This window comes from Mustela nigripes, chromosome 5 (genome assembly GCF_022355385.1).
Source record: "Mustela nigripes isolate SB6536 chromosome 5, MUSNIG.SB6536, whole genome shotgun sequence".
Classification (NCBI taxonomy): domain Eukaryota; kingdom Metazoa; phylum Chordata; class Mammalia; order Carnivora; family Mustelidae; genus Mustela; species Mustela nigripes.
The window spans coordinates 17095017-17118405 of NC_081561.1; positions in this window are offsets into that span (position 1 = coordinate 17095017).

Here is a 23389-nt window from a genome sequence, read left to right on the forward strand (position 1 = left end):
GACCTGACGCCCCGGCCTGGGTGTTACCCTTTAAAGGATTGTCCTGTTCCAGGCCTGCCTTTCCCATAGGGCAAGGAGACCACAAGGCCAAGGCGTTATCTACCAAGAGCCCATGCCCTTGAATTAGGGTTCAGCTGGAGAAACCCAATCCCTAGGGGATGCATATAACTACACACTGAGGCAGGGAGCCCTCGAGGGAGAGAGATTTTTCTTGGGGATTTGACCTTGCATACTGGGAGGGACTAAGCAGCCTGGGTCTGCTGGTGGAGCTTGGATGGGAAGGATGGGCGTGACGTGGGAAGAGGAAGAACCCGCCAGAACCCACAGCATGAGCCGCGGCCCGTGAGGGCAGTTGGAAATCTGTGTCAGTTTTGATCTCACGGGTGCAGGTGTCCTCAGGAGCCAGGGACCCTTGTCGCAGAGCTAAACACACTCACCTGACCTAAAATTCAGAGAAGCTGAAGGAGGACTGGGGCGGGGAGGGGCCAGGGGGGCGCCGAGGCAGGCTGCTGCCTGGAGGGCGGGAGGTTAACCAGAAATTGAACCCACCACGCGAGGGACCTACAATGAGACTTCGGCTTCCTCTCCCCTCACCAAATCTCCCTCAAAAAACAAGGGAAAGGGGGACGCTTGGGTGGCTCGGTGGGTTGAGCGAATGCCTTCGGCTCGGGTCATGATCCCAGGGTCCTGGGATTGAGCCCCACATCAGGCTCCCTGCTCGGTGGGGAGCCTGCTCCCCCCCACCCTGCTCCCTCTGCCGCTCTGCCTGCTTGTCCTGCTTGTGCTCTCTCACTCTGTCAAATAAATAAAAATCTTTTAAAAATTAAAAAAAAAGAAAAAACAAGGAAAAAGAGCTCTGGGAAATAGAATTCAGCCTGGCCAACTTGATATATTAAAAAAAATCCATTATCCCTGTTCTTGACTGTATAGGGCACCTCATACTCCCCAATTCCCAAATGATCCCAGTGCTACTTTGTAATCCAAAGGGACCTTTTTCCTGATTCCCTCTCTCTTTGGGTCACCACGTGGTCCCAAGGCGTGACCAAAGGATGACCATTCGTGGACGTGTAAGTGGAGTTTGAACACGTAGCCTGGTCCACACGTGCCGGTGGAGGCCACTCATGATTCCGGACAGAGTGCGAGGTGGCGAGAGAAAAGGGAAGGCCACGGGTCAGCCCTTCCCGCGTTATCCCGTTCCCGATTGAAATCTGGAAGAATCTGAGAATTCTATATTTGAACATCACAGACTTTTGTGAAGGCTCCTTTGTCAAGGCTGATGGACCAAAGATGCTTATGTTAGTTTTTTTTTTTTTTTTTTAATGTTGACTTATCCATTTTTAAATACCTTTTCTGAGGGAGAGAATCTGTGTCAGTAGCTGGGAGACTGACCCCGGTGATCAATGTCCAGTAAATATCCCTTCCACACAACGTATCCACCTCCCACTTATTTGGGAGAGCGATAGCATCCATCAAGTCAGGAAGACTCCAGTTCTTTGAAAGTTGTATTGAGTTTTTTCAAATTCACATGTTTCAAAAGTCAAAAGGGAAAAAAGTGATAGTCCGCGAAAAGCGTCTCTCCCGTTTTTGTCTCCCAAGAGCCCAGTTCCTGTCTTCAGGATGAGCAATGTTGCCTGTTTCTCGTGTTCTCTTCCAGAGACATCCTCTGCCTATACCAACAAATTTGTATATGTGCAATTCCCCCCCCTTAAAACATTTTTTTTAATAGATGGATTTTTATTTATTTTAGTGAGGGGGAGGGACACAGGGGAGAGAGAGTCTTAAGCCGGAAGCGGGACTCGATCCCACCACCCTGAAATCACAACCTGAGTTGCAACCAGGAGTCTGACGCTCAACCAACTGCACCAACCAGGCACCCCCCTCCTTTTAAAATTTTTAACTTCAATTGTAGCATCTCTCTTGCTCTGCCCCTCACCTTGCCTCAGTCACCTGATGAGCCATCTTACAGATCGTTTCCTGATGATAAAACAAAGATCTTCCTCCTTCCTTCTTTTTAGCTGTATGATATCTTATCATTTATTTAACTACTTCCTTATCGAACTTGTGCATTTCGGTTGTTACCAATCTCTTACTACTACAAACAAGGCCGAAGGGACCCCTCCCGCATACACAGAAGTCTCTAGGAAAAGTCTGGAGATGTGGGACAAACCAATGGATGGCTTGTCCCTTGAAAATGTTGAGACGCGCTACCTTCCGTGGAGTTTACCCCCAGTTACACTCCCATCAGCCACGTAGGAGAAGGCCTGTTTCCCTCCACCTTTGCCAACCAAGCCTGCAAGATGGTCTTAAAAACGCACCACTCACACTTCTTGCTGCATAAAAATGTAGTTGCTGCTTTGCTGGGAATCCACCACCGGGAGAGCTTCAGGCTGGACTTCCCATAGGCACAAAGGCAGGCCCCTTCCCGCAGGAGGTAGGATTCCTCAGCGCCTGGCCAAACCCCCTTACAACCCTGTTGCAGCCTGAGCCTCTCCAGCCCTGCCTCCTCCCCTCCCTCTCCCCCTCACAGGGCTCAGGCCCGCAGCCTGGTCCTAAGGCTCTCTCTACCCTCTCCAGCTTCCCTCCCCTCTTTCCCTCTGGGAATGTCCCCCCTACATCTCTTGCATATTTAACCCCATCCTGGTGCCTGTTCTCAGATATCCTGAGCTAATAACATAACACCTTGTTCCCTCTAAAACAACACAGCACAGGGATGCCTGGGTGGCTCAGTTGGTTGGACGACTGCCTTCGGCTCAGGTCGGAGTCCCAGGATAGAGTCCCAGGATCTAGTCCCGGGATCGAGTCCCGCCGCTGGGGCTCCCAGCTCCACAGGGAGTCTGCTTCTCCCTCTGACTTTCTCCTTGCTCATGCTCTCTCTCACTGTCTCTCTCTCAAATAAATAAATAAAATCTTTAATAAATAAATAAATAAAACACAGCACAAAACAAAAAATTCTAGCATCTCAGAAGACTCTGCTTTTTCAATTTTTAAGTATAATTTTAACTTACATTTTTCTGATTATGAGTGAAGACGGTCGTGTTTATATATACTTAACCATTTACACATTTTTTCATGAGCAAGCTCTTCATCTCCTTTGCCCATTTTCCTATGAGGTTAATGGTCTTTCTCACCGACTTCCAGCATCTTTTTATGTTTCAGGGAAATTGGACTTTTGTAGTATGAATTGTAAAAATAATGTTTTTTAAAGATTTTATTTATTTATTTGACAGACAGAGATCACAAGTAGGCAGAGAGGCAGGCAGAGAGAGAGAGGAGGAAGCAGGCTACCCGCTGAGCAGATAGCCCGACGTGGGACTCGATCCCAGGACCCTGAGATCATGACCTGAGCCGAAGGCAGTGGCTTAACCCACTGAGCCACCAGGTGCCCCTGTAAAAATAATTTTTATAGTTCGTGTCTTCTGCACTCATTTAAGGTATCTTTCCCTCCTGCAAAAACTACTTATTTTTCATCAAATTTATTTTCCTATTCTTTCATGACATCTGGGTTTGTTTGTTTTTTTTTCACATTTTGAAAGTTCTTCGTCACTCAGTGAAGATTTAAAAATTCTCTTACCACGGGGCACCTTGGTGGCTCAGTGGGTTAAAGCCTCTGCCTTCGGCTCAGGTCATGATCCCAGGGTCCTGGTATTGAGCCCCACATGGGGCTCTCTGCTCAGCGGGGAGCCTGCTTCCTCCTCTCTCTCTCTCTGCCTGCTTGTGATCTCTGTCTGCCAAATAAAAAAATAAAATCTTAAAAAAAAAAAATTCTCTTACCAGTACTTTTATTTTATCTTATTTTTTGAAGATTTCATTTTTAAGTAACCTCTACCCCTAACTTGGGGCTTTCACCCAGGACCCCGAGATCGAGAGTCATATGCACTAACTGGCTGAGCCAGCCAGATACCCCTACTTTTATTTTTAATATTTAAGTCTTTAATCCTTCCTGAATTTTGGGGCACCAGGGTGGCTCAGTCAGTTGGGCCACTGCCTTCGGCTCAGGTCCTGATCCTGGGGTCCTGGAATTGAGTCCTGCATCGGGCTCCCTGCTCAGCAAGGAGTCTACTTCTCCCTCTGACCCTCCCCCTCTTGTTCTCTCTCTCATTCTCTGTCTCTAATCCTTCCTGAATTTATTATAGGATGATATATGAGGTAAGAATCCAAATTTATTTTTTTTCCAGATGGCTTCCAGTTGTTCCAACACAATTTTTAAAAAAATATTTTATTTATTTATTTGACAGAGCGAGATCATAAGTAGACAGAGAGGCAGGCGGGGTGGGGAGGGGGAAAGTAGGATCCCTACTGGCTCTCTAGCCCAATGCGGGACTCGATCCCAGGACCCTGAGATCATGACCTGAGCTAAAGGCAGAGGCTCAACCCCTGAGCCACCCAGGCGCCTGTTCCAACACAATCTATCTAACAATCTTTTTCTACTATTTAGAAATGCCTCCTTTATCATGTAATAAATTTCTATTTGCACTTGGGTCTTTTTCTGTGTTTCATTTGATTCTACTAATCTGTCTTAGAGAGACGCTTTGACCCGTATTATATTAGTCTCGTATTATAAAAAATAAACAGGCAGATATCCAAGATTCTAGCATAAATGTATTTAAACTCCATCTGGAGCAATATATTCAACAGATGAATTGTTCTTTGGGGAAAATATTCTAAAACCCTACATCTGCTAAAACCCAATCTTCTTCATCTGTTGTGGCTGAAGTCCAAACCATTGCTATTGTCCAATTAGTTAATGATTCTTGACTTTTCTATAGCAAAATCATGTCAGTTTCATTTGTTTTTGTGGGTCAAGTTGGCATGTTAGCAAACTCTGCTCACAGGGATGTAAGAAAGCGGTCCTACCATTCCTCTGTCCACCTTCTTTCTCCCCAAACATGGATCTGGTTTTATTTGTTTTGCTTCATCGGTGGCCCATACACACTTTATTTATATCTCTACCCCAAATCACCCTTCTGTCGGTATTAGTGGCATTTTGATTTGTGGGCAGCTTTGAGACGGCCCTGATTCTATGCTTCGTAGACCTCCAACTTTGGCAGGTGTAACGACCAAGGACCCCATTGCTATGCTCCAAAATCTATTGGAGTGTGTGTGCCGAGGCGATGCCTTCCAAGGGCTGCCCCTGGCCAGTGCCTGAGGGAAGCAGAGACACTAGACAGGCTATTCTGGAACACAGGGAAGATTCTGTAAGGCTGGACTGTAGCTTCCAGACTAGCCCATGGCCTCAATGAGACTTCCTGGCAGTCGAGGACACATCTCCTCACCTTGCATGTGCTTGGTGGTCTGATGGTTCTCCCAGCCTTACCCAGTTTCCTCCTAAAATCCTCTCACACAGTCATTTCCCCTACCCAAACCCTGAACCTGAATCCCAACCTTCCATTGTTGGAAGACCTGCTCTGACACTAGCTTCTTGTTCTCACAGTCATTCAATGTATTCATGGGCGCTTTCCCTACATACCCCACACAACTCACTTGTAAGTTGGGTCCTCAGCTCTTGGCCCCCTGCTTCCCTCTCTGAGTTAGGAATAGCTTTTTCCCAGTTGCGCATAGCATCCTGCCTTAACCGCAGAGGTGCAGTCCAAGATCATTCATCTCTAAGTCGGTGGGTTGGAACTCTCAAACTTTAGAGCTCACAAGGCAAAGAGGAATGAAATATTCGTTTTAAGAATCAATGGCGCCAGACTAGGGGCGCCTGGCTGGTTCAGTAGATAGAGCGTGCAACCCTTGATCTCAAGGTCATGAGTTTGAGCCTGGGTGTGGAGCCTGCTTTAAATAAGGAGGGGGAGGGGGTGTGGAGCCTGCTTTAAATAAGGAGGGGGAGGGGGAGGGGGAGGAGAAGAAGAATTGGTGCCTGACTAATAAAGCAAAGCCGTAATTTCAACCTGAGTTTTATGAGGGGCGTACCCAAGTGCAGAGCGGCTCCTGGGGGCTGATCTCACCCTTCTGTCCGTAGGTGAGGTAGTGCTAAAGCATCATCTTGATCCACCCAATGACAAAGAGGCGCACCCTCAGGTTAGTCAGATAGCCACCCCTCCCGCCTTTCCTAAATGCCAGTATTTCTAATGCTATGATATAACTGCAAACCTTCTTCCTGTTCCCATCTTCAGAGAGTCTGGTACTCTGGAGAAACCAAACTTATCTGGAAGGTCAAAGCTCAACTATTAATTCTTTTCAGAATTGCAGGATAACGTTGCTATTTTCAAGCATGAAGGGCTTCTCGAGAGAGCTGTGGACCTCCAGCCTGACCAAATCCTTTCACGTCGTGGCGTGTCGAATGCACAATCATTGTGGAATGTCGCTGAGATGACGTTGGCAGGTGAGTCTTCCCTTCGAGTGTCTTTGGGGCTAGATCGGTCATGTCCATTTCATTGCTGACGAGGTATTTGTGTGGAAAAGAACTTTCAAATGGTCTACTTAACAGCTCTGATTAACATTTAACATTTGGATCCTAGTCAGTTATAGACATTAAATCTCTCATCGGTAAAAATGCCCACCTTGTTCACTGTGCAGAGAAGGTTGTATATGAGCAACACATGGGTGGAGTTGACCTTAGAAAGAATTTAGGGAGGAGAATATTATACAATCTCCACTTTGTTTAGGGAGAGACTGAATTCTTACCAGGCTTGCCTCAAAAGTTCCTGTCTGTTTAGAGACCATCCCAGTTCAGTAATCCAGCTGAAATGATGGGCAACTCGACCCCATTTCCTTTCTCCCTGGCCCTTGATGGTCCAATGTCAATGGGAAGTACTCATCCCAAACTAAACTGTCTAGCAAGTTACTCTTGATTTAAGGTTTGTTGAGCAAGCCAGCACTCCGGGCTCGATGCCTGAGGCTGACCCTCCTCACTGGAGTAGATTATGAAGAGCCATTGCCCCCTATAGATGAACTCGAGTATTAATGAAAAGACCAGTCCCCTTCAAACTGTCTTAGAACTTCGAAGAGCCACCATTTCATTGATTTTTAAATGTTGCAAGGAAATTCTTATTTATTTATTTATTTGATAGACAGAGATCACAAGTAGGCAGAGAGGCAGGCAGAGAGAGAGGGGGGAGCAGTCTCCCCGCAGAGCAGAGAGACCGATGCGGGGCTCGATTCCTGGGATCACCACCTGAGCCCCGGAAATTCTGATTTAAAAAATAGGATATCTCCACCCATCCGCGCATCGCTATGTGCATCTGTAAGTGTGAAATCCATTCCAATTGGTATAGATACATACATGTAGCTTTCACATAGTCAGATACAGAATTGTGCTCTGGTTTTCTCCTTTTTCAGTGTCAATGACATAACCATCATATTTGTTATTTTTTAATAGTTATATAATATCCCATCATTCATATGTAATTTACTTGGCCATCTCCAACTGCTGAACTCCTAAGTTTCTTTGGGTCTTTGATTTTTATTTTTTTTAAAGATTTTATTTATTTATTTGAGAGATTGAGAGCGTGCATGCAAACAGGGGGGAAGGGCAGAGGGAGAGGGAGAAGGAGGCTCCCCGATGAGCAAGGAAGCCCGATGTGGGACTCAATCCCAGGATCCTGAGATCATGACCTGAGCTGAAGACAGATGCTTAACCCACTGAGCCCCCCAGGAGCATCTGCCTCTTTGATTTTTAAGTGTTCTGTTAATGCCACTATAAAGATCATCATATGTAGCTTTTCCCCTTGTGATCAATTTCCAGGAATGAAACTAACGAAGCATGAAATATAAATTATACCTTAATGACTTCCAATAGGTAGCCAAATAATCCACCCTGAAAATACAGAACAGATTTACAAGAGTACTAGTATAAATAATATATAAGGTATACATTTTTAAAAAATTTATTGTGTGTCCTTATCACATGTAAAGAAGATTATAATAAAGTGCCAATGAGCAAATTAGCAAGACTTAAGTTCATATTTGCAAGACTTAAGAAGGAAAGACAAACAGGACAAGGGAAGAGCTTAAACAGGGCTGATCTGTTGTAACTCAGGAGGCTCTGAGGGTGAGAAAGTCACATGGGAGGTATTAGTCTTGTTTGCAGATTCTCTCTGAGAAAGACTGGGATTTACTTTGGGATTGGGAGAAGGTCATGGTATTAATAGCCAAGGAACCCCCATCAGGGAATCAGAGCAGTTAAGTGTAACAAGGTTGCATTTTGGATCCAGAAGAGATGAGCTGAAATCCCAGATCGACCGCTTTAACCCCGTGGTTAACCACGTGGCCCGTGGCAAGTTGCATCCCCTTTCTCAGCCTCTCGGAGAGCTGCCGTGGGGCTCGGAGACGGTACATACAGAGAAGAAATGGATGATAGCTCTCATCACCCTTAAGACTTGCTTGACCTTATCAGCAGCCGAAGAGGACACAATCTGGAGATTGTTACAACTTCAGTAACAAGATCATAAAATATACAAAGTGTCTCAGAGGGTGAGGACCTGGAGAGGAAGAAGAGAAGCAGGGAAGCAGAAGCAAGAAAGAAGAAGAGCGGAGGAAGCAGAGGAAGCACAGGTAGAAGAGGCAGAAGAGAAGGAGGAAAGAAGGGTGACGAGGCGGGCGAGACGGAAGCCAAGGCAGCTCAGTAGTTTCTGAGGTTTGCTCCTTGTGACAGTTCTGCATTAGCCCCACAGATTTTTTTTTTTTTTTTTTTGGGCGATAGATTTATTTAATTATTTGACAGAGAGTGAAAGAGAGAGCATGCACATGCAGGGGAGGGGCAGGCAGAGGGAGAAGCAGGCTCCCCGCTGAGCAAGGAAGCTGATGTGAGACTCAGTCCCAGGATCCTGAGACCATGACCTGAGGCCAATCCAGTTGCTTCACCGACTGAGCCGTACAGGTGTCCCCACAGAAGGTGTTCTAAAGGTTGTGGACATTTGAGCTCAATGCGGTGTGATGCCTAATTCTGATGTTGGGAGACTAAGCTTGAGCCAGTATAACCACTGCGATGGGGACTTTTTTATAAGTGACAGGTCTGATTTCCGGTGGCCCAGGTGGTTTCGAGGAGGATCCCACATAGTGACAGGAAGCTTGGGGGTAGGGCTCGCTCCCGGGAGTGGATGTGGTAGCTGGATACATTCGCGAAGGTTTCGGGAATCAGACTAGGGGACTGGAGTTCAGGCAGGCTTCAGTGTCAAAAGGAAACTGAAGAATTAATTAGGAGGCTAGGGCAAAAAAAAAAAACAACCAAACAAACAAAAAACCCTTTGGGTTTTCAGACTGGGTAACAAAGGCAGGGATTAGGGAGAGGGATGAGGTCCCAGGTAAAAGGAACAAAACACTGGGTTTGTATGGTATTCTTGGGGAAAGGGACTCTGCCGGCAAGTCATTCATTCAGTGCTATGTCCCCAGCCTCTGGAACAGTGCTTGGCACATAGTAGGCACTCAATAAAAAATTGTTAAACACATGGAATGAGTTTGGGAAAATCTGCATCACCTATTTCCTTCTTGGAGGACAATGATGCGATTTTTTTGCAATTTCTGTATTCATTTAAAATGGATGTCTGGCATAGTAAACATACATTCCTTTTCTTAAAGAGCCCTACGCCCTTAAATGTATACACTTCGGACTCCATGCAACTCACAAAGTCTGTTACGTGACCAGACTGAAAACTCCCTGAAGGCAACTATCCCCAGCACCCCACATTCAGAGCCTATCTGACAATTGGCAGGACCTCAAATATTTGTTGAGGATCGACTGTTTAGAGATCATGGGTACGAAGCACTTGGCAACTCGTTCTTATTACATGGAGTTGTTTTTTGTTGTTTCTTTTTTTAAGGTTTTATTTATTTATTTGACAGACACGGTGAGAGAGGGAGCACAAGCAGGGAGAGTGGGAGAGGGAGAAGCAGGCTTCCCGCTGAGCAGGGAGCATGATGCGGGGCTCAATCCCAGGACCCCAGGATAGTGACCTGATTGAAGGCAGATGCTTAGTGCCTAAGCCACCCAGGTGCCCCTTACATGGAGTTTTTAAGGAATGAGCAGTCAGAAGCAGAAAGGGAAAATGCACCCAAAGGTGTTTCTGAGCAGAAATAGGCAAAAGTCATGGATTTTGAACCAACCCACAGTACCCTTGAAGAATATTCAACACCATAGGAAGGAAATGCAGCTTTAGGAATGTAAACTTGTCCCGTTGTTCCAAAATGAAGTTGCTCTTTCCGAACATTTGCTGTCGCACAGTCTATACCTCCTGGTTTGGAAGGCAGCTGTGGCAGCCTGCCCTTATCTGCGGAAGCGTGACAAAGGGGACTTTGATGCAAAGTTAATCATATTCTAAGCTCCATACAGTGGAGATGAAGTCATTAGAAGAGCAAACACTGTATCTGATGCTCCTTAAGAGATGGGTGATTTTCTCATTCAGTGATGATTGACATTTTTTATAGTAATGATGGGGAGGGTGAGGGCTTCCAAGGGAGCCTATCAGAAGGCAGTTGGAAGAGTAAGAATAGTGGCGCGTGTGCGTCTGTGTGCGTGCGTGTGCACTTTTGTTACAGCCGCCTCTGTAAATGGAAACCCAGCTGAATCCTCTGGGAATAGTAATTAACCCGAGCAGTGAGTGTCTGAGCTATTAATATTGAAGGCACTAAGACAGCGCCAGGCAGGAGGGACACCCCACTCCATTCCTCCTCCAGAGCTCCCACCACCTCCAGAATCCTTCCTAGAAGGCACTCACCCTTCTCATCCATATCATGAGGAATGGCTGGAATGTGAGGGTGGCTGGAACGAAGCCCCGCCCATTTGGTTGCCAGAGTCTTAACACCGCTCCAGTGTAGTCGGAGGAAATGAAAGCGAAGGGACAGCCCAGCTTATAAACACTGGGGACAAGATGTCAGTGCCATCCCCTGCTGGACGGAAACACTGGGCCATTTATCACACAGAGCCCCATCTGTTCAAGGCAGAGGAATGCTATTTGCTTGGGGAGGAAAGAAAGAATTGAGAGCAATATTCCCTGGTCTTTTCATTAGCGTGTTTGAAAAATAGCCTTTCAAAAGAAAGACACCTTCATGTTCCAAGTGAGTTCTGAATTTAAAAAGCATCGCTAGAGTGAGATTCATTTCTGCTTTAGTCAACCCTGAAAGGACTCCAAAACTTTGCTCTGAGAATTCTGCTCTCTGAATGAATCCTCTGAATCTGGCAATTTCTTGTCTCTCTCTCTCTCTCTCTCTCTCTCTCTCTCTCTCTCTCACACACACACACACACACAGTCTTATTTATGGGGAACAGAATTCAAAGGTCAAAAGGAAAAAAACTAACGGCTTTAGATAAGAAAGGGATCATTTGCATGTTTAAAACATGTACATCGTCATCTCAATCCTCAGCAAGGAAAATCTTTGAAGATGACTAACATTACCATGCCCTTAGCTGACAGTTTTTGGAATATTTATGACAATGTGACTTAGTGGGGTTTTTTTTTTTGTTTTGTTTTGTTTCGTTTTTTTAAAAAGATTTTATTTATTTATTTGACAGACAGAGATTACAAGTAGGCAGAGAGACAGGCAGAGAGAGGAGGAAGCAGCTGCCCGCTGAGCAGAGAGCCTAATGTGGGGCTTGATCCCAGGTCCCTGGGATCATGACCTGAGCTAAAGGCAGAGACTTTAACTCACTGAGCCACCCAGGCACCCCATCTGTTGGGCTTTTGTAATCCCATTAGATTCAGAAAGCTCAGTCTTGCAGTTCTGACACATTTCTTTATTATTTAATTGATACTTTTCTCCATTTTGTCTTTCTGTAAAACCGGTTAGCAGGGTTTGGGGCCTCTTGGAATGATTCCCAAGTTTTCTTATTTACTTATTTTTTTACTCCTGTTTTCCATCTTGTTACACATCCTGGTTGATTTCTGTCCACATTGCTATACATCATTTCCATGGATTTTTTTTCCTTTCGATAGCCTATTTATTTTTTATTTCGGAGAGCAATTTCTTGAATTTTGTTCTTTTTTTTTTTCTCCTTAGAATCTTGTTCTTGTTTCTCTTATTATTCTCTTATGTTTTAGCATCCTGTTCTTGTTTTTTTTTAATTGTTCTTGATGGGCACCTGGGTGGTTTAGTCAGTTAAGCGTCTGCCTTCAGCTGAAGTCTTGACTCCAGCATCCTGGGATCGAACCCAGCATCGGGCTCCCTGCTCACTGGGGAGCCTGCTTCTCCCTCTTCCTCCGCCCTTCATCCCCACTCATATTTTCTCTCTCAAAAATAAAAATAAGTAAAATCTTAATTGTTTTTGAAGATACTAATTCTAGTTTTTTTCTTATTTGGTGGGGGGAGAAAGAGAAAGAGAGAATCTCAAGCAGACTCCCCAAAGAATACAGACCCCTGAGAGGTGCTCTATCCCAGGACCCTGATATGACCTGAGCCAAAATCAAGAATCAGACGCTTAACCAACTGAGCCACCCAGACACCCCTCTAGTTTGTTTCTTAAAGCTTTTCTTCTGTCTTTTGCATTGTGTTTGTTTCTTCTGGATTATTTTGTCTGTTTCGGATTTCCTCATATCCACACCATGAACTGTATCATTGTGGCGAAATACAGATTTTTCTGTCTGGAAATCTCTCTTTCCATGCAAAATAAGCAACGGGAGATTCTGAGACTCCCCGCCCGGCAAAAAGATTCCCCTCCCCCACTCTTCTTCTCCAGGGCTGCTCCTGTTTAGCCAGTGCCAGTATACAGCGGGGAAACGATCTAGAAACTGTTCTTGAAATTTTCCCCCCTCAATCTGCTACTTAATAGGAACACTGGTGGGGCTGTAGGTATGGGGGAAAGAAGCAGCAGAGCAGGGGTAGGTGGCATAGGCACCACGCTTCATGACCTGCTCAAGGCTTGTCTATACCATTCCCATTTGATAGTAGGGGAAGCAGTAAAAAGTTGATTGGAAGTGTGTGTGTGTGTGTGTTGATTGTCAGCTGGTGGGTGTCAAAACCCAGTGCTCATGTACCAAGCTAGCTTTTGGGTTGCAGCATTGGAACACTGAGCATTGGGAATGCCAGTTTCTGGAAGTCTTTTTCTGGGACTGTTTTCTATAGAGAAGATTCTTCCTCTCTTCTTCCTAAGGAATATGAGCCTGAATGCAAGCTTTATAGAAAAAAGCAAAAAGATTTGTGCAGGGGCCACTGTGCAACACATAGATACTCACTTACTGTTCCTCCGACCCTTTCCTCTGCCTGATACACTTGTCTAGAGATATTCTGGTTCCATGTCTCCAGAGAGTAAATTTCTAGGGACAATGGGGAGGCACAACTCCCCCATCTGTCAGGAGGGAGGGAGGGAATCTGAGGGTCTCACTGTTTCTTGTATAGACTTTCAGCAAGTGTTTTTAGTTCTGCTTTCTACAGTATCTTGCACTTTTTTTTTAAAAGATTTTTTATTTATTAATTTGACAGAGAGAGAAATCACAAGTAGGCAGAAGTAGGCAGTGAGGCAGGCAGAGAGAGAGGGAGAAGCAGGCTCCCCGCTGAGCAGAGAGCCTGATGTGGGGCTCGATCCCAGGACCCTGGGATCATGACCTGAGCTGAAGGCAGAGGCTTAACCCACCGAGTCACCCAGGCGCCCCCAGTATCTTGCACTTCTAAAACCTGAAGTTTTCAGGGCATCTGGGTGGCTCAGTCAATTGGTTAAGTGGCTGCCTTCCGCTCAGGCCATGATCCCAGGGTTGTAGGATCAAGCCCTGTGTTGGGTTCCCCGCTCAGTGGGGAGTCTGCTTCTCCCTTTCCCTCTGCCCCTCCCCCCACCTGTGTTCTCCCTTCCTCTAATAAATAAATATAATCTTTAAAAAAAAAAAAAACCTGAGGTTTTCTTTCTCTTTTATAATTTCACCCCAGGATTATTGAGACATAATTGACATACAACATGGTATGAGTTTAAGGTGCACAGTGTGATGATTTGTTACATGTATATATATTGGGAAATGGTTACAATAAGGCTAGTAAACATAATTCATCATGTCACCTAATTACCTTTCGTGTTTCATGCAAACATTTAAAATCTACTCTTTGAGCCACTCTCAGACGACACAGTGCAGTTATGGGCATCATTTATTTATCTTATAACTGGAACTTTCATTACCTCCATGCTCCCCTCCCTGGCAGTCACAGTTCAACTCTCTGTTTCTATGACTTTGGCTTTTTTAGAGTCCATAGGCGAGTGAGACGATACAGTGTTCGTCCCTGTCTGACAGAACGAGTCGAATGGAGCTGTTTATTGAGTTTCTCAGGGTTATGGAGCTGTTTCTGGGTTTGTAGCCAGGACCATGGTTCGTGAGTCAGGTGTCTTGGCCTGAGCCTGCTTTCTCAAAACCGCTCTGGGGTTTCACTGGGGTTTCACTGGGCTTCCACTGGGGTTGCAGTGGGGTTTCAGAGTCTCCCACCTGGATCCCATAGCTCCCAGAAAAGCCCTTTTGTTCGTGGGCGGATGCCAGGTGATTGTTGTTGAGGGAGGACTACTAACAAGGGCTGTCCTACTACTCGGCCATCTTGCTGACGTCACTCCTCACCCCCGAGATTTTATGAAGCTCCTTAGGGCGTGGGAGCTTACTGCTCATGCTACGCAGGCACACAGGTTTGTTGAAGTAGTGCATCCCCAGTTGTCTCTGTTGTCTTTCTATCCGAAGTTTTTTTTTTTTTTTGTAGCTTTCATTGAGTGTTTTTAGATGACATTTTAATGATTTTATTTATTTGAGAGAGAGAGGGAGCACATATAGGTAGGGAGGGGCGGAGAGAGAGGGAGAAGCAGATTCCCCGCTGAGCAGGGAGCCCAATGCAGGGCTCAATCCCAGGACCCCAAGATCTTGACGTGAGCTGAAGGCAGACGCTTAACTGTTGGAGCCGCCCAGGCACTCTGAGTGACAAAATTCTAAGATGACACTCAAGATTCCCACCCCCTTGTGTACATACTTAGTATAATTTCCTTTCCCTGAGTGTGTGTGGGGCCAGTGAAAATTACAGGATACCACTGCCATGATTAGGCTACTAATTAGTTGACTTTTAGTTAATCAAAAGGGAGATTAGCCTGGGTGAGCCTGACCTAATCAGGCGAGGCATCAGAGAGACACTCCCGTTGGTCTGCAAAAAAGCGAAGTGGGATGTTGTGAACTGAATATGGAAGGATCCACATGGTCAGGATGTTAGGTGCTTCTAACACTGAGAGTGGCTTCCAGCCAGTGGTCTCAGCCCCGTAACTGCATGGAACTGAATTCTGCCAACAACCCACCTGTGCTTAGAAGAGACCCCGAAGCCTCCGATAATGTCACAGTCCCCACCAACATCCTGATTTTAGCCTGGTGACACCCTGAGAAGAGAATTCACCCTGTGCCCAGACCCCTGACACACAGAAAATGGGGGGTCATAAGTTTGCCTTTGTTTATACCGCGAAGTTTGTGGCAATTTGTTACGTAGAAATAGACAGTCAATCCAGTGGGGTTTCAGAGGTACTGGAACTAGGTCATACCTACATAGTAAACATGTTTTTATTTGCCAATAACTTTCCTTAAAGAAAACCACCCTTGCATTCTATGTAGCGGCAAAGGGATGTCAGTAGTGGTCAGTGGTGGTGCCCTCTCCTCCCCGACTCGAAGGGTATATGGACTCCAGCCAGCCACAACCATTATCCTGGGGATGGGTGTGTGATCCCAGCTTCACTCCTCAGAGGCTCTCCCGGAGACAGATGCATGTTTCCCCCTGGGGTGGTTCAACTAGGAGATTATGAGCCTGGAGTGGCTGCCTAAATTTTCTTCTGTTGCGTTTCTGACATCACAACCCAAGAATCTGGCAAATATATTCTGTTGAACAGATTCAGAAACAATATTCAGGGATCCTGAAAAGTTGGACCAAATTCTGTAACAAGACAAGTAGGTTGCTATCGGTGAACCGAGAGCCAGAAATGTCTGGCACGGGAAAACTGTGAGACAGCTTGCCTGTCCTGCCCACGGTCCTTGCATCTGTCACTTGGCCATAATAGTGTTACCGTCTTACCTCCATTTTCCCTTCTTACCTTCTTCTCTGTTGCATTTTTCTCTGCATCTGATTGGGTCACAGAGACAAGGGCCAGCTGTGCTATTACAACAGTGCCACTGTGACCAACGGCAAGTTTGTCCACACTCAGCCTGATTCCCATGCACAGCATCTCATACCAGTCCAAGAGAAGTCTTTTTTTTTTTTTTTTTAAAGATTTTATTTATTTATTAGAGAGAGAGAGATCACAAGTGACAGAGAGGCAGGCAGAGAGAGGGGGGGGGGGGGAAGCAGGCTCCTGCTGAACAGAGAGACCAATGTGGGGCTCCATCCCAGGACCCTGGGATCATGACCTGAGCCAAAGGCAGAGGCTTAACCCACTGAGCCACCCAGGCGCCCCTCCAAGAGCAAGTCTTAGAAATCTTCTGTGTGCATTTCCTTCATTTTATAAATGAGCAAGCTAGTGCCTGGTGCCTTATCCAAAAGGTAGGCAGTTTCTCAGGGAGGTGTGTATAGACTTCAGGTCACCAGATTTTCCACCCGTGTTGGCCTCAAGGGAAAGTTGGAGAATACTGATAGGAATGGTCGAGGCCAAGGGTATTTTGTGACTTCGGTGTGCAGGGGTGGGACTTTGGTATGATAATCGGACAGTAAAGCTACTGAGAATTAGTGGTGGATCCTCTTCTCAGATTGACCCTTTTGGGCTGGTTTCCCTCTACACAGCTGACCATGCCAGGGCTGTCTCCCACCTGAGTGAGGAATTGGGGGCAACACTGGGGGAAACATTTTAAATTGGCTTTGCTCAAGGCTGTACATTCCGGCAGCTCTCTTCTCTTGGTACACTTCCCTTAGGCATGTCTCTTCTTTTTTTTTTTTTTCTTTTTTCTTTTCTAGCATGTCTCTTCTTGCCTCTTCTTGCCATCAGAGCACTGAGATCTAGAAGAATGATAATAAAACAAGGGCTTGGAGCAGGGGTGATAAATGGGTTTCAGCTTGTTCCTCACTCCAGTTAGTTTCTTGTAGGTACTTGGAGGGCTGTTTTGAGAAGGACCCTTAAGATTTATCCAGACTCAACAAGAGAAAAAAGCAAGAGAGACAATTAATTAGCTGGTCACGTCTTCTGACATCGCCCCTGCTTGGGATTCCACAGAAACAGACTCTGAGACTCAGAGAATTGCTTACGGGAGGTTTATTGGGGAGCATTACCTGAGAACTACACTCGTAAGACATGAGGGAAGCAAGATGAGACATTGCCTCAGCCAACCTCATGGGTGATCTCTGAAACCGGGTTGTCTCAACTAAGAGGAGGCGCCAGGCCTTAGATTAATCCTCTCCCTCATTCTCCCCACCATTGACCCTGGAGAGATGTGACCTTGGGGGAAGGCAGCTCCTTTTGACGAAAGCCATTGGCAGGGAAGATACAGTTATAAGCCACGAGTGGCCCACACTTGCGGCAGCTGTGGGAATGCATGCATGGGTCCTGACAGGGGATCTGTGTGTCATACCACAGGACCCACGCTAGCCACAGAAGTGGGCGTGGCCATACATACACAAGAGATCCGTCATTCCCACCTAGGGAGGAAGGCCAACGAAGTTACTCTGGTGCTTCAAGGGTGAGCCCCAGGCTAGAGGAGCAGGATTAAGATCACGCAACTCAAGTGTTTGAGGTTTGGGACCCAGAGTCATTGGTCATAAAGTGGTCCTGCTCTTGGCCATGTCCGCTGTGCATGTACTTTGCTTGGGAAACTCACATGGGCTGGCAGCTGCTACATTAGCAATGGGAGAGGATTTAGGCATTTGGGGCCCTGAATTCTGGTCATCTTGAGAACTTTCTCAATATCTTTCTACATTGGAGACATGACTAACATCTCTTCCATGCCAACTCATCGTAAATAATGCTATGATTCCCCTTTGCTTACCCCACCCTGCCTCTCCTTCGTGCCTCCGGCCTCTGGATGTGTCTGTGTCAGAGGGAGTCAGCCCAGCCGGGCTTTTAACAGAGTCTACACTAACCGCAGAAAATCGCAGAGATGATATGGGTCTGAGCCTTGGAGAAGGAGTTGTTTCAAGCCTATTTATTGACAAGTCTATTTATTCCCGATTCCCCCAAATTCTTTAAATCTTCCAAACTTCAACTCTAAGAAACCCCAGGTGTAGCTTGTCTACGGGGCCAGAGTTAAAATCAGGATGTTCTAGAAACTCTACTACCGCTTAGGCTTCCACCCCTGGGAGTCATGTTCTGTTACTGCCGAAATTTCAACATTCCCCAATGTAAATGATGGATAAACTCACTAAGAGCCTGCCATGTATACTTCTTTGATTAAGCTTACATTCTTTTCCCCCTTACGATTAAAAAAATAAGCAAATAACCATAGACCTAAATATGAAAACTAAAATTCTAAATCTTCCAGGAGAAACCACCAAGAAATGTCTCCATACTTTTGGGTAGGCAGATTCTTTTTAAAAAAGATTTTATTTATTCATCTGAGAAAGAGAGAGAGAGCATGAGCAGGGTGGGGGAGGGAGCAGAGGCAGAAGGAGAAGCAGACCTACCTCTGAGCAGGGAGACTGATGTGGGGCTGGACCTGAGCTGAAGGCAGACACTTAACTCTTTTAAGAGTTAAGAGACCCAGGTGCCTCTCTTTTTTTCCCCTTCCCTCTCTCTCTGCCCCTCCTTCCGGGTCATGCTCTTTCTCTCTCTCAAATAAATAAATCTTTAAAAAATATATTATTGCATGTGCATATTTTATTTTGCTTTCTCCCCTTATCATCACGTTATAAGCACTTCTCCATGGCATGAAAAGCTTCTCACGTTTTTAAATGGTTGTATCATACTCTATAATACACAGTGCATTTCCCAACCATCCCTTTCATGGTTGGATTTTCTGTTTCTGTTTTTCAGTGCTATAAATCGTGCTTAGATAAAAAAACAAAACAAAACTGTAGACCTAGCGTTTTATTGCCTGCATTTTAGGTTATTTATATAGGTAACATTCCCAGACACGTATCAGCTGTAATTTCTGAAAATATCGAAAAGGTAGTATCAGAAATCTCCGTCTAGAACTTCTGTCCCATGGTGCAGCACCTTGGCCTCCTGCTGACTCAGAGCGATGAGTGCATCACCAACACTACTGATAATTCAGAGTGGAATCTCCTCTGTGCCAAACCTTGGGGAAGATGGAAAATGAGCCAAGTTTAGGATGGTGCAGTCTCCACTCTTTTGAACTCATGGTTCAGGGTAATAAGGGAGAATTCAGGAAAGCTTGACACAAGAAGTGCTTTTTTTAGTTTGTTTTTTTTTTTAGAAGTGATGTTTTGTTTTTTTGTTTTGTATGTGTGTGTGTGTTTTTAAAAGATTTTTATTTATTTATTTGACAGACAGAGATTACAAGTAGGCAGAGAGGCAGGCAGAGAGAGAGGAGGAAGCAGGCTCCCTGCTGAGCAGAGAGCCCGATGTGGGGCTCAATCCCAGGACCCTGAGATCATGACCTGAGCTGAAGGCAGAGGCTTCAACCCACTGAGCCACCCAGGAGCCCCCTCTTTTTTGCTTTTAACATTTAAGTAATTGTTTTTAGTGCTGGTTACTAAGAGCCTAATAAAAGTAAAGGAATAGCAGCTAATCTATTCTTATGTGTAGCTAAGCATTGGGGATATTAACAGGAGTGAAGAGTGTGATAAGTCAAAATCATATACGCTTCTGATAGTGAGCCTTCTCACCTCTCTCCTGTTCCAAAGCAGGTTGGGAGAAAACCCTGTTGCAGGATTTGCTGATTTTTGTGGTATAACCAGTCTCCACGTCCATGGCTGATTTCAGGTGGCCGCTTGATATAACACACCAGAGTTGCCGCTGTAATTAAGTGCAGGATCTTGTAGTAAGATTATCCTGGGTTATCTAGCGGGCTCTAAATCAACGACACGTGGTTTTGCAAGATTCAGAAGAGAAGATGACAGGGACCCAGGGAAGCAGGCCACGTGGCCATGGAGGCAGAGACTGGGGTGGGACAGCCACAAGCCAAGGACAGCCTTGCCTGGAGCCCCCAGCAGTTGGAGGAGGTGAGGAAAGAGGCCAGAGGGGGCATGGCCTCGCTGATAAATTTGATTTCAGACTTCTGTTCTCCAGAGCTGTGAGGGAGTAAGTTTCTCCTGTGCTAAACCTCTAAATCTGGAGTACTTTGTGATGGCAACTGTAGGAAATGAACATCTCCCATCAAACCCATCCCACAGTTCCAACATCGCAATTCTGTCCTAATTGCTGCATCTGTTTTCTCTGTCTTTCGAAGCCTTATAGAGCAAATTCCAAATATCATATAAGTTCAGCCCTATGTACTTCAATATACATCTCGGCATCTATGGACATAGAAAAATTTAACCACGGTGCATTATAACAACTAAATACATCTGAACAATACAAGTACACGAATAAAAATAAGTCCTAGGTATCCAAAATGTCTTCTAATATTTTCCTTTGGCACTAACTCTAAAATCTTATTAGACTGATGTTCCTCTTCGAATTAACCTTTGTTCTCTAGCTATCTTTCTAGGGGGAAAAAGAGCCTGGGATTAAATACAGCACTGGAGGTTTGGACTCCTAGGTAGATGGGTGGCAAGTATCTCAACATCTTCCCACTCAACAGTGAAAAATTCTTGGAATTTATTCTCTCGTTAAAAATAAGGATTTCTTTTTCTCCTCTATAGTATGACCTTTTGTCTAGGAATCACATTCGGAAGCATCACTTCAAAGTCATGATGGAAATAGAGAAGGGTAAAGTTACGAGAGACAAAAGTAAGCTGGTTTCTAATTTTTCTTCTACGTGCAGAAGAGCTTTGCTTTGAAAAATGATATAGGAAGGGAAAAAAGGGTGAAAACCAGGAAGCTGGTCTGCACTGGCTTTTAAATAGTTCTCTTACAAGTTTCCCTCTTCACTGAGAAATTTATCTACCAGTTTAAAAATGAAAAATTTTGAGGCTGCCTGGGTGGCTCAGTGGGTTAACCTTCTGCCTTCAGCTCAGGTCATGGTCTCAGGGTCCTGGGATCGAGAGTCCTGTATTGGGCTCTCTGCTTATCAGGGAGCATACTTCCCACCCCGCTCTCTCTGCCTGTCTCTCTGACTGCTTGTGATCTTTCTCTCTCTCTTTGTCAAATAAATAAATAAAATCTTTTAATAAAAAATTGAAAAATGTTGTGCTCTTAATGATTGTATCTGGCAGTCTTTTTAAGAAGTGTGGGACTGTTTTCTTTCTTCCCTTTTTTTTTTTTTTTTTAAGATTTTATGTATTTGTCAGAGAGAGAAAGAGCACACACAGGCAGAATAGCAGGTAGAGGGAGAAGCAGGCTCCCCCGCTGAGCAAGGAGCCTGATGTGGGACTCCATCCAAGAACCCTGGGATCATCACCTGAGCTGAAGGCAGATGCGTAAATGCCTGAGCCAGCCAGGCACCCCTGGACTGCTTTCTCTTGAAGAAGCATGCTCCTTTGGCACTTTACCTGTGTTACCAAAATTGACTTTCTCTTCCAAGGAGATTAATATTGATCATTCTCCCTTCCCTTGGTTAAGGGTAAATCATTCTTATGAAACAGAGGATTGGAAACCACTTAGGGATACAGCTAGGGGTAGAGGTATGTCCCTAAGGTAGGATGATCGCCTGAAAAATAGACTCCCTATATCCTAGGTTACTATCTTGGAAGCTTCTCCATCCCAAAGGAAGTACCCTTTATCAAAATTTAAATACTCCTTGGAAAGGTCATACATGTTGCATATTCTGAGATGTGTCGGGAATGGAAACAAAAAAGTCAAGATCACTGTGGCTGATCGCCAGCCGAGAGCTAGATTTGCAGAAACTGAGTACTGAATATTTGGGGGAAACAAAAGAGAGAGTAGCACCATGGGAGTCCAGAAAGGTAGCCTGAAGGACAGAAAAGTGTGAGGGCACCAAAGATAAACCCTCCAGCTTGCCCCATTGTTCCTCTTTCAAACGCTTTGCCCCTGGACTCAAGGTTGACTCCCAGGGCAACTGCTGAGTGCCTCTTTGCCGGAAAACAGAAGAACCTCATCATCTGAAGCGGGCTTCGTCAGATCTTGAGATCCAGCCAATGACCCCTCCTCCCTTGTCTCTGCTCACATACACTCTGTGAATGGCGCTCTTTCAACAGGGTAACTACACCTCCCTCCCGTAGACTTTGAAGCCCTTGATTTATGCGACATGTTTGTTCATGCTTAAATGAAATCTTTGGCAGAGCAGAAAAACTTGCTCAAATCTCTTTTTCTGCTAATATTTTCTTATATCTGAACCCAGTCCAGGGGAGGGAGGAATGTTCCTGACAAGCACATGGTTTGCAGCATAAAGAATTCAGAAGGAAGAACAATGCAGCTTGGATTCCTTCACTGGCCTACCCTCCTTGGTAACTTACTTTCTTGGTGTTCTCAGCACTCTATCCGGAGGAAGGCAGAATAGCTCAGCAGAGATCTTTCAAAATATGGAGAGAGTGGTTTTAGCTCTGGCATGTAGAATGCCTAGAATTCATCCTTCCTGCCCTTACAAAAGAAAAGGCTGACTATATGGAAAGCAGTGACTTTTTTTTGGACCTATCAGAGCAACTGTCCTCCTGAAATCTGGAGACGCAGGTGAACACAGAGAATTACAGATCAGCTCACCCGGAGCAGCAGCTTCTAGAATCAGAAATGGGCAGGAATATTTAAAAAGCAGTTGGGATGAATCGCTAGATGGTGAGTGTGGACTGGTTTGAGAGGAGAAATTCAAGGGGACACAGTCTAGGGGGACCCCCTCCCCCCCACTTTCATGACTTTTACCTCCAGGAATCCTACCACGTGCGCAAGATGAAGATCTGAGAAAAGTGCCCTCGTATTTTGGGGCAGCAAAAGGAAAAGATACCATTCTGAAATGCACCTAGAATGCTCCCTATGGGTAACAACTTTATCAACCTTATCAGAACCTTATCTATGTGGGGAAGGGCAATTAGCCAACTCCAGCCCCTCTATCCCTGTTTTCTCTCAGGAGAAGAAAGAAAGGATAAGAAACGTTGCTGAAGATCACAGCTCAGGGATCTAAGCCCACTAAAAGACCGAGATTTAATTACAAGATTACAGAGCACTTCCCCTCCCCTACCCCTTACCATCAAGCCAACAGGGCTCCAGCATAATATCAACAGGTTAGAACTAAAGGAAAGACAAGATAGACTCTGTTTAAATTCTTAGGGAAGCCCCGAGATCACAGGAGAGAAGAAAACCACAAGGACGCTAGAGGAGATCGAAATCTCTGACACCTCCAGCTATAGAAAACAGTCTAGTTCCTGGCCAGATCAACGTAAAACCTCATCAGTAGGTTTGTTTACTGCAGTTCCTATTGTCCAAAACATTATGTCCCACTTCCATTAAAAAAAAAAAAAAAAGACAAACCATGTGAAAAGACAAAGAAAACACAGTCTGAAGAGACAAACTAAGCATCAGAATCAG